General features: G+C 30.8%; 1 protein-coding gene across 2 annotated transcripts in view; it reads right to left on the reverse strand.

Annotated features, from left to right (window-relative positions):
- LOC108905132 (tissue inhibitor of metalloproteinase) overlaps window positions 1–14,540 on the reverse strand; it is a 95,361-nt gene that overhangs the window by 46,833 nt on the left and 33,988 nt on the right. Inside the window, exons 1-2 of one of the 2 annotated variants that reach the window (XM_018707906.1) lie at window positions 3,436–3,699; window positions 2,961–2,962 (exon numbers count right to left, since the gene is read on the reverse strand). The exons of the other annotated variant lie outside the window; for it this stretch is intronic. The gene's annotated coding sequence lies outside the window, so the exon portion shown is untranslated. Of the gene's footprint in view, window positions 1–2,960; window positions 2,963–3,435; window positions 3,700–14,540 lie in introns of those variants that run through there. 2 annotated transcript variants of the gene reach the window in all.

Here is a 14,540-nt window from a genome sequence, read left to right on the forward strand (position 1 = left end):
GATAATTCATCAGAATATTCAGAGGATGAATTTTAATATACCTACTTTTTTATTTTCTTTATTGTACATTTATACAACACTACATTTACTCACCATAATTTGAATTTTCAAAATACATATATTTTTGTGTGGAATAAAAGTCTATTCATTAAATTTAAATAAATATTTTGATAATAATATTGAATAATTTTATTTGAATTACTAAAAACCCTCTTAACCCGGTTATGATGCTTAAAGTAGCCTCATGTTTTGAAATGCTGTTTTTATATTGTTTACTTCTAAGAGAAATGGACCGAGAAATTGAAGCGGCATAGACAAAGACGGATTGTTGGGGATTACACTTTAGTTACCTGCTACAATTTAGTACAGTCCGATCGCACAAAGTTTTTTTAAAAGTACACCTCATCCTATACCGATAATATAAAAATATTGAATATAAGCACCAGTACTACATTTATTTACGATTTGCACACATAATAAGCTTTTATTACTCTCTTTCAATTTTAAACAGACTATAGCACCTTTTACACTTTACAATGAATTTAAAAGCAACACCATTTAGAATAAAAGTGAACAGAAAGGAACAAACCGTACCCATAGACTTACAGCCTCTTTACATCTTCACAATATTCTTTACTGTTTCGAAGACATTTGTTTCCTTTTTTCATTAACGCAAAAGTAATTCGACCACAGTCGCTAATACAGTTTGGGGAACATAAATCTAAATCGACCTTCCCATTGAAGTATACTCTACACAAAGGTAACAGTTCGACAGCCATCCATTCTGACATTTAACCAAGACAAATCGGTGTGAATTCTGCGGCCTGGACTAACGGGGCCAAAGGCTGAAACGCTAATTAAGATTGAAATAGGCGCCGGCTTTCAGATATTTAAACAAATAGTGAGCTTTGTCCGCTTATAAGGTTGTGCAAACATCGCAGGAATGTAACTGGCTCTTACAGTTTAGAGACGCGCAGTCATTGGGAATTTCAGGAACGAAAGAAATATTCTTGTACAACAGTTGCAGGTTTGTGGGGGCTTTACAGGTTAGTTTTTAATGGCTAAAATCAAATTTCAATCAACATTAATCAACTAACTGTTTATTAATATTTATGTTGAAATGAAAAGTTGTAATGTGAAATTGGATTCCATAAACACGGGCTCATTTTATTTGTAAGCAGTAAAGAGGTAGCGTCAGCATTGTTGTCGTTAAAAATTTTCTTCCCGATCGTATTTTGAAAAGAGAATTTTCCACATATTCTCAGCTACTTTGTCACTTTTCTAACCTTCAAAACCCTTTAAATAGGGAAATGACTGGTATGCAGAGTGATTCACAACTTATCCAAACAAGTTTGAGTCAAATCGTAATTTTTTTTTTTGTAAAATCCGAAAAAAAATTATTGAAGTTTAGTATTTACAACCCTTACATCGCTGGGCTACTTTAGTCTCTAGTGTCATTTGCGATTCTGAATACTGAAATCCGTAGTATTAACGTTTTGGCGATAGTGTTTACATTAGTTTTTCCAGTGTCAAAAATGGCTTACCTTTATTTTATGATGAAGCAAAACAACATTTGTGTTAAGGTGAAACACTGTGTTATGGTGAAGCAAGACAACATTTGTGTTAGTTCGTAGAAACTGGGTAAGATTGGCCCAAATGTATTTATACGTCGGTGAACAAAATTTTGAACAGTTGCTGTAATATCAGGCATGTCAAATTATTTTATTTTATTAACTAAATCCACAAATTAATTTTATTAATTAATATAATAGCGGCAGTCGAATTTCTTGATGTATGCTGATACTGAACAGGTGTTATAAAATTTTATTTATTTCTTTCCTTGAGAAAGAAATCCTTTAAATTTTTTGTCCGTTTGTAGAAGTGTATTTTTAAATCATATTCATACTGCCATTTTTGTTGTTTTTTGTTACAAAATTCTATTTGTAAACAGCAAGAGAGTAAGAGTGTACATTTAATTTTTTTTTTAAATAAGTTCTGAATCACCCTGCACATTTCTGGATTTTCTAGTGTCATAAATGTAGCAATGGTATTTTTCCGAAAGTACGGTACCTACATTTTCCTTGTTGATAGTTAAGAAACAGTAAGCAAATTTAAACATTTTCGCTAAGCTCTATTTGGCTAATGCCAAAACCATCACTAAAAAATCGGAAAAACCGGTCCTTGCGAGATTTCTACAAATATAATAAAAGAAACTACGAAATATACTTTTAAATACGTTTTATGGTAACACTTTTGGGGGGTTTCTCCTACCATCCAAAAAGATACAAAAAAATACAAGAAATGTGCCGGCACGATTTTCAAGAAAAATTGAACAGCGAAACCCGCTTTTCAATATCCGCATATGTTTTTTCTGTCACAAGAAATACGTTTTTAACATATGTACCATGTCGCTAAACTTTTAAACCACTATCTTTCACTTGAATACACCATAGTTAATTAAAATATCGATTAAATGTACTTAAAGGTTCCTAAAAGAAAAATACCGACCGCGAAAATAACAAATCAACACAAACACGTCAATCCAACAGCATTGTGTTTACCTCAACCCTCGTATTTAATGTTTTTGTGTATCCCCGGGAATATTTAAATGAAATGCGTACTTCTTAAAATATTCTGATGTAGCTATTTCGAGATCAAATCACGTAAATTGGGCATTATGTCTCCAAAAAAAAAAACGAGATTCTATAATAAATTACAGCAATTTATAGCCAATAAAAATAGTTTGTTTTATACGTAAAACAGGCGTGTGTTTTTAAATTAACCCATTTTTGGATTTCGAGAAATAGTTTAAATAGTTTACTGTAATTATTGTGGGAGTAGGTGTACCATAAAAATACTTTTAGGATAAAAAAATATAATTATGTTAATAGGGTTCAAGATTACCTCTACGTTCTCAAATTTTTTACTTAATAAATTGATCGAGAAATCGAAAACAATACAACTGGTTCATAGTATCAATTTTCATACTCGTGGTTTGCTGTTATTATCATTATTATTAATTTAACCAATAAATTGGGCAATTTGCTGTAACGTCTAAAAATGTGCTACTAGTATACTAATTTCTTGGCCAATTTCTTGAAAAATTTATTGTATAAAAAATTTGTAAATATAAGGAATAACCAAATACGTATATTTATAATTTTGTAACGAATACTGTACTTCCACTAATAATATGAACTTCCGCTATAGTTAATACAGTTCTATTAATCTCAAGACATTTTTTGTTCATGATAATCGAATTACTTAAAATTAAGTTTTTTTTTAATTAAAATGGAGAAGTTCGCAACAGAATAGATATTACAAAATCTCACTGCAAGAAAAAGAGACTTTTAAATTTAATTTGACGTTATTATAAATAGCGAAATGAAATACTGTTTTTCTATCTCAAAATATTGTTAACTGCTTATCACTTACATTCTGGCTTCAAATATGACACAACTTATTGGTATCCTGAACGTCTTCCTTATCGTTTGCGAAATGACTAAATCGAAATATACCCGTTATCTTTATCGACCATTGGTCAAACATAATAAACAATAAAAACTATGCGGTATGAAAAACCGATGTGTGTGCTTTCGACATGCATCCGACATTAATTCCCTTATATGTAAATAAGCGGTTGAAATTAACACCAAAATTCGCACTAACGGATTTTTGCAAAATTAAATTCCGGGTACACAACTAGATTTCTATTAAAAAATGCTGTTTGTTTGACTCAACTAATCAACAATGGCATTTTATAGTGTTTTTTTATTGTCCTATTCTGATTTACAGGCTTAGTCAACATTCTTAGAAAACAAAAGTTATTATTTCCATCTAAAAATATTCAAATTATTGAACGTTAGCGACAAATCGCCATAAATGTCATAAAATTGTAATTGAAACAATAACACACTCCTACAGATTCAGATACTTATTTTCCAACTGCTAATCTCTCCATTTGTGGCTACAGAAACCATAGCATTTGCACTATATAGCACATATATCGGCGTTAGTGCCTAGCTAGAATTTCATCTGCAATTAAAATAATTATCCAATTACGTGTGTCTTGTTCGTACAATCCAGAATTACTAAAGGATTATTATAAATATCCATATAGCTCGGGGTTAATGTAAATTGTAATTTCACAGGAATATTACGGATTACTTTAATTCGAAATGGAATGCTTATTGCCAGCGAAATTAGTGCCAGTTTTCTAGCCGTTTCACCGAAACAATTTTAGAGGTGTACACAAAATTAAATAAACTTCCTTTGTGCGATTACTCAACAAATTACGTAATTTTAACAACGGAACTGAGGTATAGTCTTAAATCTCGCAAATCCTATTTGTTGTCTCGAATTTGTGGAACTTGAGAACATAGAGAGAGTAAAGTAGGTGTGTACAACAAAACATTTTAATGCAAAGTGGGTATTTTCTATGGTTCATAGAAATTAGCTACCGCATATAGTAGAATAGGCTAACGAATAGAGATTTCTTGTCACACTTAAATATTACAGGAAATTTCATGTATTACCTTTTGAAAAATACTTAGTAGATGAAAACCCAAGTGATTTCCCCAGCAAAGTCGTGAACAATTTTTTTTAAATAATAAAAACTGCAAACAATGTAATTTTTCATTTACTAAGTATTTTTCAAAAAAAAATACATTTGCTGTCATATTTAAGTGTGAAAACAGCATCATTTTTCGCTCTATTAGTTGACCTAGAAGTCTATGATCTAAGAGAGCAAGCTTTTTTAATTTTCTAGCGAAATTTATTAAATAAGGCCAAAAATATTTATAATAACATTAAGACATAAATTTAAAAATTCTCAGTAAATCAGTAAATAGTATACAGGCATTTTAGACTAAATCTAAACTATGTTACGGTGAAAACATCAAATTCAATGGTAAAGTTTAATATAAATCAATGTTAGCGAAACCCAAAGAAATCTGTAAAATTTAACGTAGAAATAGTTATTTACACCATAAAGGAGGTAAGTATTATTTACCAGTCGATGAGGATTTTGCGCCCGAGCGAAGCCAGGGCTGGCAATAGAGTCCGAGACTGGTAAGTTATACTTAACTGCTGCGTGGTGTACAACATTTTATATGCTCCCACAGTTAGGTTTTATTTTTTGACATTATTCGATATCTTACAAAGTCGCTATGGTTGTTTGGATTTTGTCGTTTCTAAGGTGTTTATAATCTACATAAAAGTTGTAATTTCCCTGGTTTTTAATTATAATTTTTAAATGAGTGATTTTCAAATAGAAAGTGCAGCAAATGCTGCCTGCGAATTTTTATTGCCCGAGAAGTCGAAACATCCTGAAACATATACAAGCCATTCATTCCGAAGAACATCGGCAACGTTATTGGTTAATACAGGAGTTGATGTATTAGCAGTCGAGTGATGGGGGGTGGAAATCAGCCACAATTGCGGAAAGTTGTTGCTGACAGTTTAAGTAAGAAAAATGAAATAGCCAACAGGATTCTTTACAATGACACTTCAACTCCAGATTCTAGTAGTACGTCGCACTAAGCTGTATTAATGGATTAGTCAGATAATATAGAGCATCCGGTGACTGAAATGGAGCGGTAAAATCATTTGGACAAAAATGTGACAATTAGTAAACGCGAGGGGAATAATTATCCAAATTTTATAAATGTTACTAAATGTAATAACTGTACAATTACTATAAATATGAATTCATAATAAATGTAATATTTTAAATATTTCTATTTATTTGTTCATAAAATTTATAACTCGAAATCGCTTTTTTCCCTAGGGAGTTCTGGTAAGAAATAAAGACTTATTAAGGAAAAAATCGCAATTTTATAAAAATTATAATGAAAATGAGATTTAAAACCACCACCTTACGTAGCAGAATAGTAAATATAATGATATAAAGAAGGTTGATACAAGTTAATTAAAATAAAAAATTAACTTCAAAAAATTACGTTTTTACATATCATATCATTTTTTAAGCTACACCAAAAATGTATTCGTTTTGCAATCGGAAGTCACTCAGCGAGGTTTCATAAATACCTGTTTTTTATTATTAGAAACTATGTCACGAGCCACGTGGGGACATTTCCAAGCCCAAAAGGAATTCTAACAAATTCATTATAGTTAGCATAAAACGTTAAAGGTTTAACATGCTGTTAAACAACATGTTTTATCTAGAAGTTTATTATCCCCTTTCAGGAAATACACTTAAACAAGGGCCCGGGGAATATGCAAACTCGAGGAAACAAATTTACATTAATCTGTTATTCGAAGTAGTAGGTACAAAAATACATTATCGACGTTTAGTAATCGTACTCGTACCACCATCCATTTGCGTTATAAGGAACAAATTCCTACGGCACGTGTAGTTTGCTACAACAGACGAGTTCACGATTTAAATTCAACGTGCAAACCCAAGATGTCAATCTTGTGACCCACAAAACCAACACTGCACGCTCCTTGCTCATTAGCGTTAATTAACTTTCGAAAGTTACTTAGAAATATTTTTTTATTGCCGTGAGAGAAATATTAACCTTGGGCGTGTTGTGTACCAGGTAGAATCTGTTTTGTTGTAAATGATTTACACATTAGTAAAAAAAAATATATTTTCTTCCACAATATTGAAAATTTGTTGCTCAATTCAGTCGCAAATTTCCTCTTCCTCACGCCCTCATTGAACCACCTCGATAAAGGTAACAGCATTTAAAAACGAAGTGGAAATCTGCTAACGAATTTTTTCGTATTTCGCCATAAATTAAAACAGCATCTATTAATTTTGCATTACTATAAACATTTTGAGCACCTTCAAGACTGATGTAAACAAGAAACCACGGTAATAAGAGCACTGTGCAAACCACAGTAATACTGAATAAAGACGCATTTTTCAAATCAAATCGCCTGATGATGTTAGGAAGGACGAGAGCAAGAAAACTTAATATTTAGTTTAACAAACATATTAGAGTTGTTAAACAATTTTGCCTCGAAATCTATAAATATTTTATTGTTAACTTTTCTGTTGTAAACGTATTGAATGCAGCTTCTGTGTACGGTAGGATCTTTTTTCACTCATGGAACTGTCAAAATGGCGACATGTTACCAGTGTTACCAACTTTACGATCTTTCGTAAATTCATTTGTTACAAAAGATTATTACGATCGTAGAATCGATTTCTGCGAAGTTATTGACACAGAGGGGAATTCAAGTCCTGCTAGGTCTTCCGATATGACCCTGCCTGACTTTCTGTGGAGTCGCATAAAAAATATAATCTACAAAAATAGGCCGCACAATATCGAAGAGTTGCAGGAAAGGATAAGGCATGGAATTTCCACTATTCTTTCCAACATCCTTTTAGATTTACTACAAAATTTTGTTCAGCGAATTCATTATTGTCAGGTGGTAAATGATGAACACTTTGAGCATCTTATAAAATAGAATTCCAATGAAAGTATTTGTTGTTTATTAAAACTTGTTTTCTCTCTTTTTTATTGTTTTAATAAAATTGAAAATATCCAGGACATTCATTAAGAATTACATTTCTTCGTTTCATGCATTTTTATTAATTCTGAACTAATATGCTTTTTATATACTGTAAAAAAATAATATAAAAATTAAATCATATCCATATTCTCTACCTTGTGTTATTTTCAAAATAAATATCCATAATTTGGGGACATTTTTATTTTATTGTGAGAGTAGTAAAAAGTTACTTTCAAAGTTCGATATCTCGAAAACGGTTAAATTTAGGTATATGAATTTTATTTAGAATTTCGAGAAGAATTGAATTATAGAATAATATACAGGATGTTCCATTAAAGAAAAAGCAACTTTGTTTCGACATGACTGTTTGATTTAACCTGTATATTTAATTTTTCTTAATTGTACTAGATTTTAAAAAACCCTAAAACGTTTATGTCTTATGATTTTTCGAAAGCTATCTGACTTCAGGAGATAATCGACCATTTCCATACATATCAGCGACCCTGTATGATGAACATTCAACTTTTATATGATTTCCTATTTAACATTTTTAACGTAGAACATCACTTAAATCAGCTTTTGAAGTTAGATGGTACACTACGTTTGATTAACTAATTATTTATTATTAGAAGAGCCTACATAGTCCAGGAAATATAGAGTTGAAAGTGCCTTTTTGTTTCGGTAAGCTGAATTTATCACTATAGATGCTAAATATTATGTACAATAACATATTAGTTTCCAAAGTCATAAAAATTGGGGGAAGATTGTTTACAGGGTGGTTAATTGTATAATTTTTACGTAAATTCACGTTTTTCGCTTATAACTTTTTTCCGTTCATTTCCACGAGAAAACAGTAAAGTACTTTTCTTCGTCTTCAAAAGACCTACAAAACTAGCCCTCGAGCGTCAAAAAATATTTATTAGATCAAAAGTTATAAACAGAAAAAGTTTATTTATGACTTTTGAATTAAACATTTATAAACTGCGTTATTATTACCAGAACGTTTTGGCATCGCATCCTCTCATTCCTTATCACTGTCTAATAACTCACACGAAATCTGGAATCGGTAAGTTGAATAGTTTACAAGTTATGGCCTTATAAACAAATTAACTAATTATTAGTCTGGACGATCCCGATGATCTTCCACAATAGCACTAATTTTTCTCTTGGTAGATTTCAGAACAATACATTGAAATCTATCTCTTTTTTTTAATTTCAAATTTGCAACCTGGATTTTTTTTATTTTTTAGCCTTAGTTGCAAACGACGCACGAGCTTATGAAAAGAGCTTTAAGTTAAAAAAAAAATCGTCAAGATTCGTTGAAAAACAACGGAGTTACAGACTGTCAAATATATTATTTTCAAGCGAAATTCCCTTATTTAAGGTGGCCATATTTCTAGCAAAAAATGACCCGTATTTGTAGTGTTTTTAGGAACTGAAATCTCAAAAAATAGAGCATGAAGAACAAAACTAAATGCAAAAATAGAATCCTTAAACTTTTGTTTATTCATTCTTACCATTTAAATGTTGCTAATATAAAATTATAACTTTAAAAATACGTTTTTAAGACTCACCTTTGTTGCTAACCTAATGTCACATCTTAAAATGGAATTTCTCATGCATATAAAACAAAAGTAAACAATTTTATATGCAGCACTAAGTAAGTTTATGTCATACAAATATTTAGGTGTACAAAAAAATATAAAAAAGTAGTTATTTTGACAAATTTCTGTACCTAAAAACATATCGGCATTTTTACATAAGGTTCATTATCTCACAAACTTCGTCTAGTTCATTGTCTAGAAATCTGTCAAGATAGTAAAAATTTTACCCAATTTTATGATACAATAGTTCAGCATTCGATTAAGAGGTGGCGGTAAAGTCAATTTCTATTACACAGGGAGCCAAATTTTGCAAATATTCTGTTGAAAATTAGTTTTTAATATAGGTATTTAGTTTTCTAAAAAAAAATTGGGAGACTACTGTTACCACTTCTATCCAATTAAATACAGGGTAATTTAGAAATACAAGGAAAATAAATTAGGTACAGTCTACTTACGTGAGAAATTTTTTGACCCGTATTTTCTGGTTTCTCGATTTCTAATTTTTGTAATCCCTGCGGCTCCTTGAAATTGACCCTAAAATTTCGTTTTGAGCAAATATCTCCGAAACCGTAACCCGTAAAAAAGATAATAAAGGTGTGGAGACCAATTGATAAACTTTTAACAAATATTTTCTTCCTTTAATGTTTAATCTCTACAAAAAATCTCAAGTTTATGATACTATCTTTAGAAGATAAACGGATAATTGAAATTTTTTTAAATTACATAATTTATTAAAATCCTTGAGAGAATAAGGTGACAGCGAAATCACGAATTCACAACTATCACTCAATCTTTTGAATTATCTTCACAGCTACCATTTACATTTTATGAATTTATACTTTTTCAATAAGGAATGAGAGGATGCGATGCCAAAACGTTCTGGTAATAATAACGCAGTTTATAAATCTTTAATTCAAAAGTCATAAATAAATTTCTTCTGTTTATAACTTTTCATCTAATCAATATTTTTTGACGCTCGAGGGCTAGTTTTGCAGGTCTTTTGAAGACGAAAAAAAGTACATCACTGTTTCTCGTGGAAATAAATGGAAAAAAAGTTATAAGCGAAAAAAGAGAATGTACATAAAAAAAATATAAATTAAGTACCCTGTAAACAATCTTTCCCCCATTTTTATGACTGTTGAAACTAATATGTTATTGTACATAATATTTAGCATATATAGTGATAAATTCAACTTGCCGAAACAAAAAGTCGCGAAACGGTCATTTCCTAGCTTATTTTCCTGGACTATACATGTATCTGACAAAGCTAGTGATTGAAAACGAATTAACTGAGATGAGTAGGATTTCAATTACTGACATGTCAGAGGTGATCTTCAGAAACAAATTTTGAATATTTCCTAAAATTACTTGTGTTAGAGTTTACTTCATTAAAAGGGGTTTTATACTAAAATGTTTTTCATCCTTCAATCCTTATTCAATATTATATCAACGAAGCTGCTTACTTATTTACAATATTGACTTAAGAAAACGTGTATTATACAATTATTATAAGGATAGATGACTACAACTTTAGCACATCTAAATATCATTAAGGAATTAATTAATTACTTAAAATCGACTTCATCATTCTAACGTGTAAACAATAATTATCGTGAATTACTTGATAAATTACACATTTCTGAAACGCGTACTTATTTTTAAATAAATATGTTTCGTTCCGGTAATAAATAATGATCAAATACGGTAAACAAACATACGCCCACGCAGTATATACGGTAATTCTTGACCAATGTGTACACAAATATAAATAAAATTGTTATTACAACATTAGCCAATAATATATTCGGTGTGCGTGAGAAAACTGCTTTCACCCAATATTCGTGGAATTTTACAATAATTATTCTTAATGAGAATTTAATTTGTTTAAACAAACGTTAGCGGGCATGGCAGACGTGATACAGTCATAATCGATTCCGTAAACAGATACAAGATATATCAGAAATTCAAACGTAGTGTTATGAATGGAAAATTAGTGTCTGTTGAATTAATATAACTTTAAGTAGCAAGCGTGTATCACTTTTTTCGCCAGTATCACGACGTAGAAAAGTTACACACAATATATTTCAACTACCAATGATGTATATGTTACATATTTATTTTATTTAATATGGAGATATAATGAAGATATGCAATATATGCATAGATAGAACATATCAGCAGCTACATTTATAGCAGATTATGGCACAGACTTTGGAGTATTTTAGTGGATGAAAAAGTGGCAAATGAATTGATAGATATGTCGAAGATTCTCTTTGTTAGGTTATAGGGAAGAAAAGAATAAAATGTAAACTGAGTAAATAATCTTTAATGAGATTTTATATAGCTTTTATAGCGTTACACTTAAGTAGACTGCATACAAAACAGACTATTACTTCATAGAACAAAGATACTTTGGTTTTTATATAAGAATTTCTGCTGATCAGCGTATTTAGCCACAGCGTCGGCTTCGCTGGAGTAAGTTTAACTTAGAACTATAAACACCATTGACACGAGCTTAGTATACAGAGTGTTCGACTTATTTTATTTTGCGTTTATCCAATACTCTTCAACAGGAAATCAGGATTGAGAAGAAACGACAACAATTCTATCTGATAATCTTTCTTTAAATAATAATTATTTTAGTTCTCTAGAGACTAAAAACATTTAGACATTAGTAATTGAAATTTGACTTTAATCAACAGTAAAATGACAAGAGCTTTTCTTTTTATCGGATAAATTTCTCTTTGTAACGAAATAATTTTACCAATCATTTACGAGAACATGACATGAAATGTTTTTCGAGCAAAATGACTGATTGGCAAAATTTTGAATTAAAGAAAAATTTATCCATGAAATGAAAAGCTCGCGTACCTAATTGATTTTTCCACGTTTTTTCTAATTTGTTCAGTCGAAATTTTTCCAAAACGACTCATATTATGGATATTTTATACTCACACTTTCAACAATACTTATATGCCAAGCAAATTAGATTTTTATTCGAAAAAAGTCCTATTCGCGAGATTATTGTAAAATTGTCTAAAGAAACATAATACAAGACGTCTCTCATCTCGTGAGTCAAAAACTTTTATTAGCTAACTTTTCTATTTAAATAAATAAGTGGGAAAATCATCAATTTTAGCGAAAAGTGACTCACAGACAGCTTGTAGGTGGTTTAATTTGTTTATAACTATCGCATTTATTGTTAAAATTGTATAAAACCTATGACAAGTTGAGGGTTTTATCATACTTTAAAAGTGTGACAAAAGTGGGCGCTGTAGGTGCAGTAGTTTTCGCACAATTCTATTTGCTCCAAAAGTTATGAACTTTTAGCCTCTGTACAGGCGTTAATTTTCAACCAAACATGATTCTGAAAGCGTCATTGTAATCTTAAAGACGTAATTAAGCGACCTATTAAAAAATATCACCATTTTTTTGGACATTAACATTCTCAAATTATGCAGTAAAAAACCGTGCGTGTTTCGCTTATAAACAATTTGAATAAAATTGATGCTATTTATGCTACCTCACCGAAAATAGATACAATGGACAGCTGACAAAAAAAAATACAATTAAAAAAAAATCACCCTCTACGACCAACAGGAGCCAAAATTAAAATCTTTTTAAAAAAATCGTTCAAATTGATGCGCGCTGTAAATTTTGCAATATCTCTATTCATCGTAGAAACTTATTTTTTTTTTAAACTGGGGGTAGCTTGACGAAAAAATAACAATGGGCATATTTACGAATTCGTAGAATAGCCCTGAACCCCAGAAAAAATGCATCTTTTATACTTAATTAATTTAATTTACAAAAATGTCACAAAAATTATTGATAAACGAAAAATTAATTAAAATTTCAATTTCGGAATTATTTTCCTATTGTTAAATAAATAAATGAAGCTATCGGTCATTTAAAAAGTTATTTTTTTTTATATATTAAGGCAAATTAAGCTTGTTTTTTCAATATTTTGTTAGCTATTTAATTACGATTTAAATGTAAAATTAAAGTAAAAATTTATAAATTATTTTCAAATTATTTATTGTTAGGCTTAAAGTTCATAACTTCTGGAGCCTCCGTTATAAACAAATTGAATTGTGCGTAAACTATTGCATCTACAGCGCCCACTTTTGGCACACTTTTAAAGCATGACAAAACCCTCAACTTGTCATAGGTTTTATAAAATTTTAACAATAAATGCGATAGTTATAAACAAATTAAAAAATGGGCACTTTTCTTGTTTTTTTGCAATAACATTTTTGTTTATTAACCGATTTTAATTTTACAAGTCTCATTTTGTAGATAATTTTATACTCCCTACAAGCCGAGAGATGATTCTCACGAGATGAGAAATGTCTTGTATTATGTTCGTTTAGACAGTTTTACAATAATCTCGCGGATAGGACTTTTTCGAGTTTCTTTTTTTATTTTCGCTAATTTTCCTGGTGTATTAGTAATTGTAATGAAAGGAAGCATTTTAAAGTGTTGTGTATTATCCCAGTCTACTTGAAATCTTCCTCCAAATTCAACTATTTAAAACTATAATATATTGATTCTCTTCTAGTCTGGGAACTTTCACTTTTTTGGTTTGTAGGATTAGGTGTGAGTTTTCATAAAAGCAATAGGAATATTAGGAAATATTTTCATGGAACATTTCTTCAAGCATGATCCAGCAAACGTTTATCATTAAAGAACGTCTGCAGTAATTGCTTTTACCTCTTTTTTCAAATTGGTACTTTAGTAACAATTACTTCTTTCTAAATCAGTGGAATTAATGAACAGAGGAATCCGACATACGAAAATATGGACTAGACCCAATGTGGTTACTCGTGAACGAAGCACCTTTTGAATTTTCATCTCAAAACACTGGACCTACGCTGAATCGTTCACAGCTCCGGTAAAAACGGCCGCGATATTAAATATAGAACACTTTTTCCAGACTGCACTGCAACCTCACTTCTCCGTATTCACACCATTAGATTTTCATACAAATAAATCAGCGCCAAGGTCCGCCGGTAAATATTTAGGTTAGACTGGCTACGCGTACAGTTTCGATCTACGACAAAGAAAGGTACCAATTCAGACGGCTCGCGAGGCCTAAGATATAAATCCCGTGACCTACTAAGACCCGTAATTACGCATTACCATGATTCATGGGCGTCTGCAGACGAGACCCGAGATTAAGGGGGCCGCTACCGATAAATACACGGCGGGAAAAGCGCGATAAAAAGAGCGTAAAGGCGAATTACCATGAAAACAAAGGAAAGAAACGGCCCCTTCGAAAAGAGATGGCAGTTTATCAATGACAGAGTGTCGCACTCCTAATCCGACATGCGTGATCTACGAAAATTGGATTCCCTTTCCTTATCGGTAATGGTTCCCTACTTTTCTTTTTTTTTAGATTAAAGCGGTTATTATTAATATTTTTAAATGCATGTTGTCCTCTTTACATAG

The sequence above is a fragment of the Anoplophora glabripennis genome, unplaced genomic scaffold (genome assembly GCF_000390285.2).
Source record: "Anoplophora glabripennis isolate ALB-LARVAE unplaced genomic scaffold, Agla_2.0 scaffold287, whole genome shotgun sequence".
NCBI classification, from domain to species: Eukaryota; Metazoa; Arthropoda; class Insecta; order Coleoptera; family Cerambycidae; genus Anoplophora; species Anoplophora glabripennis.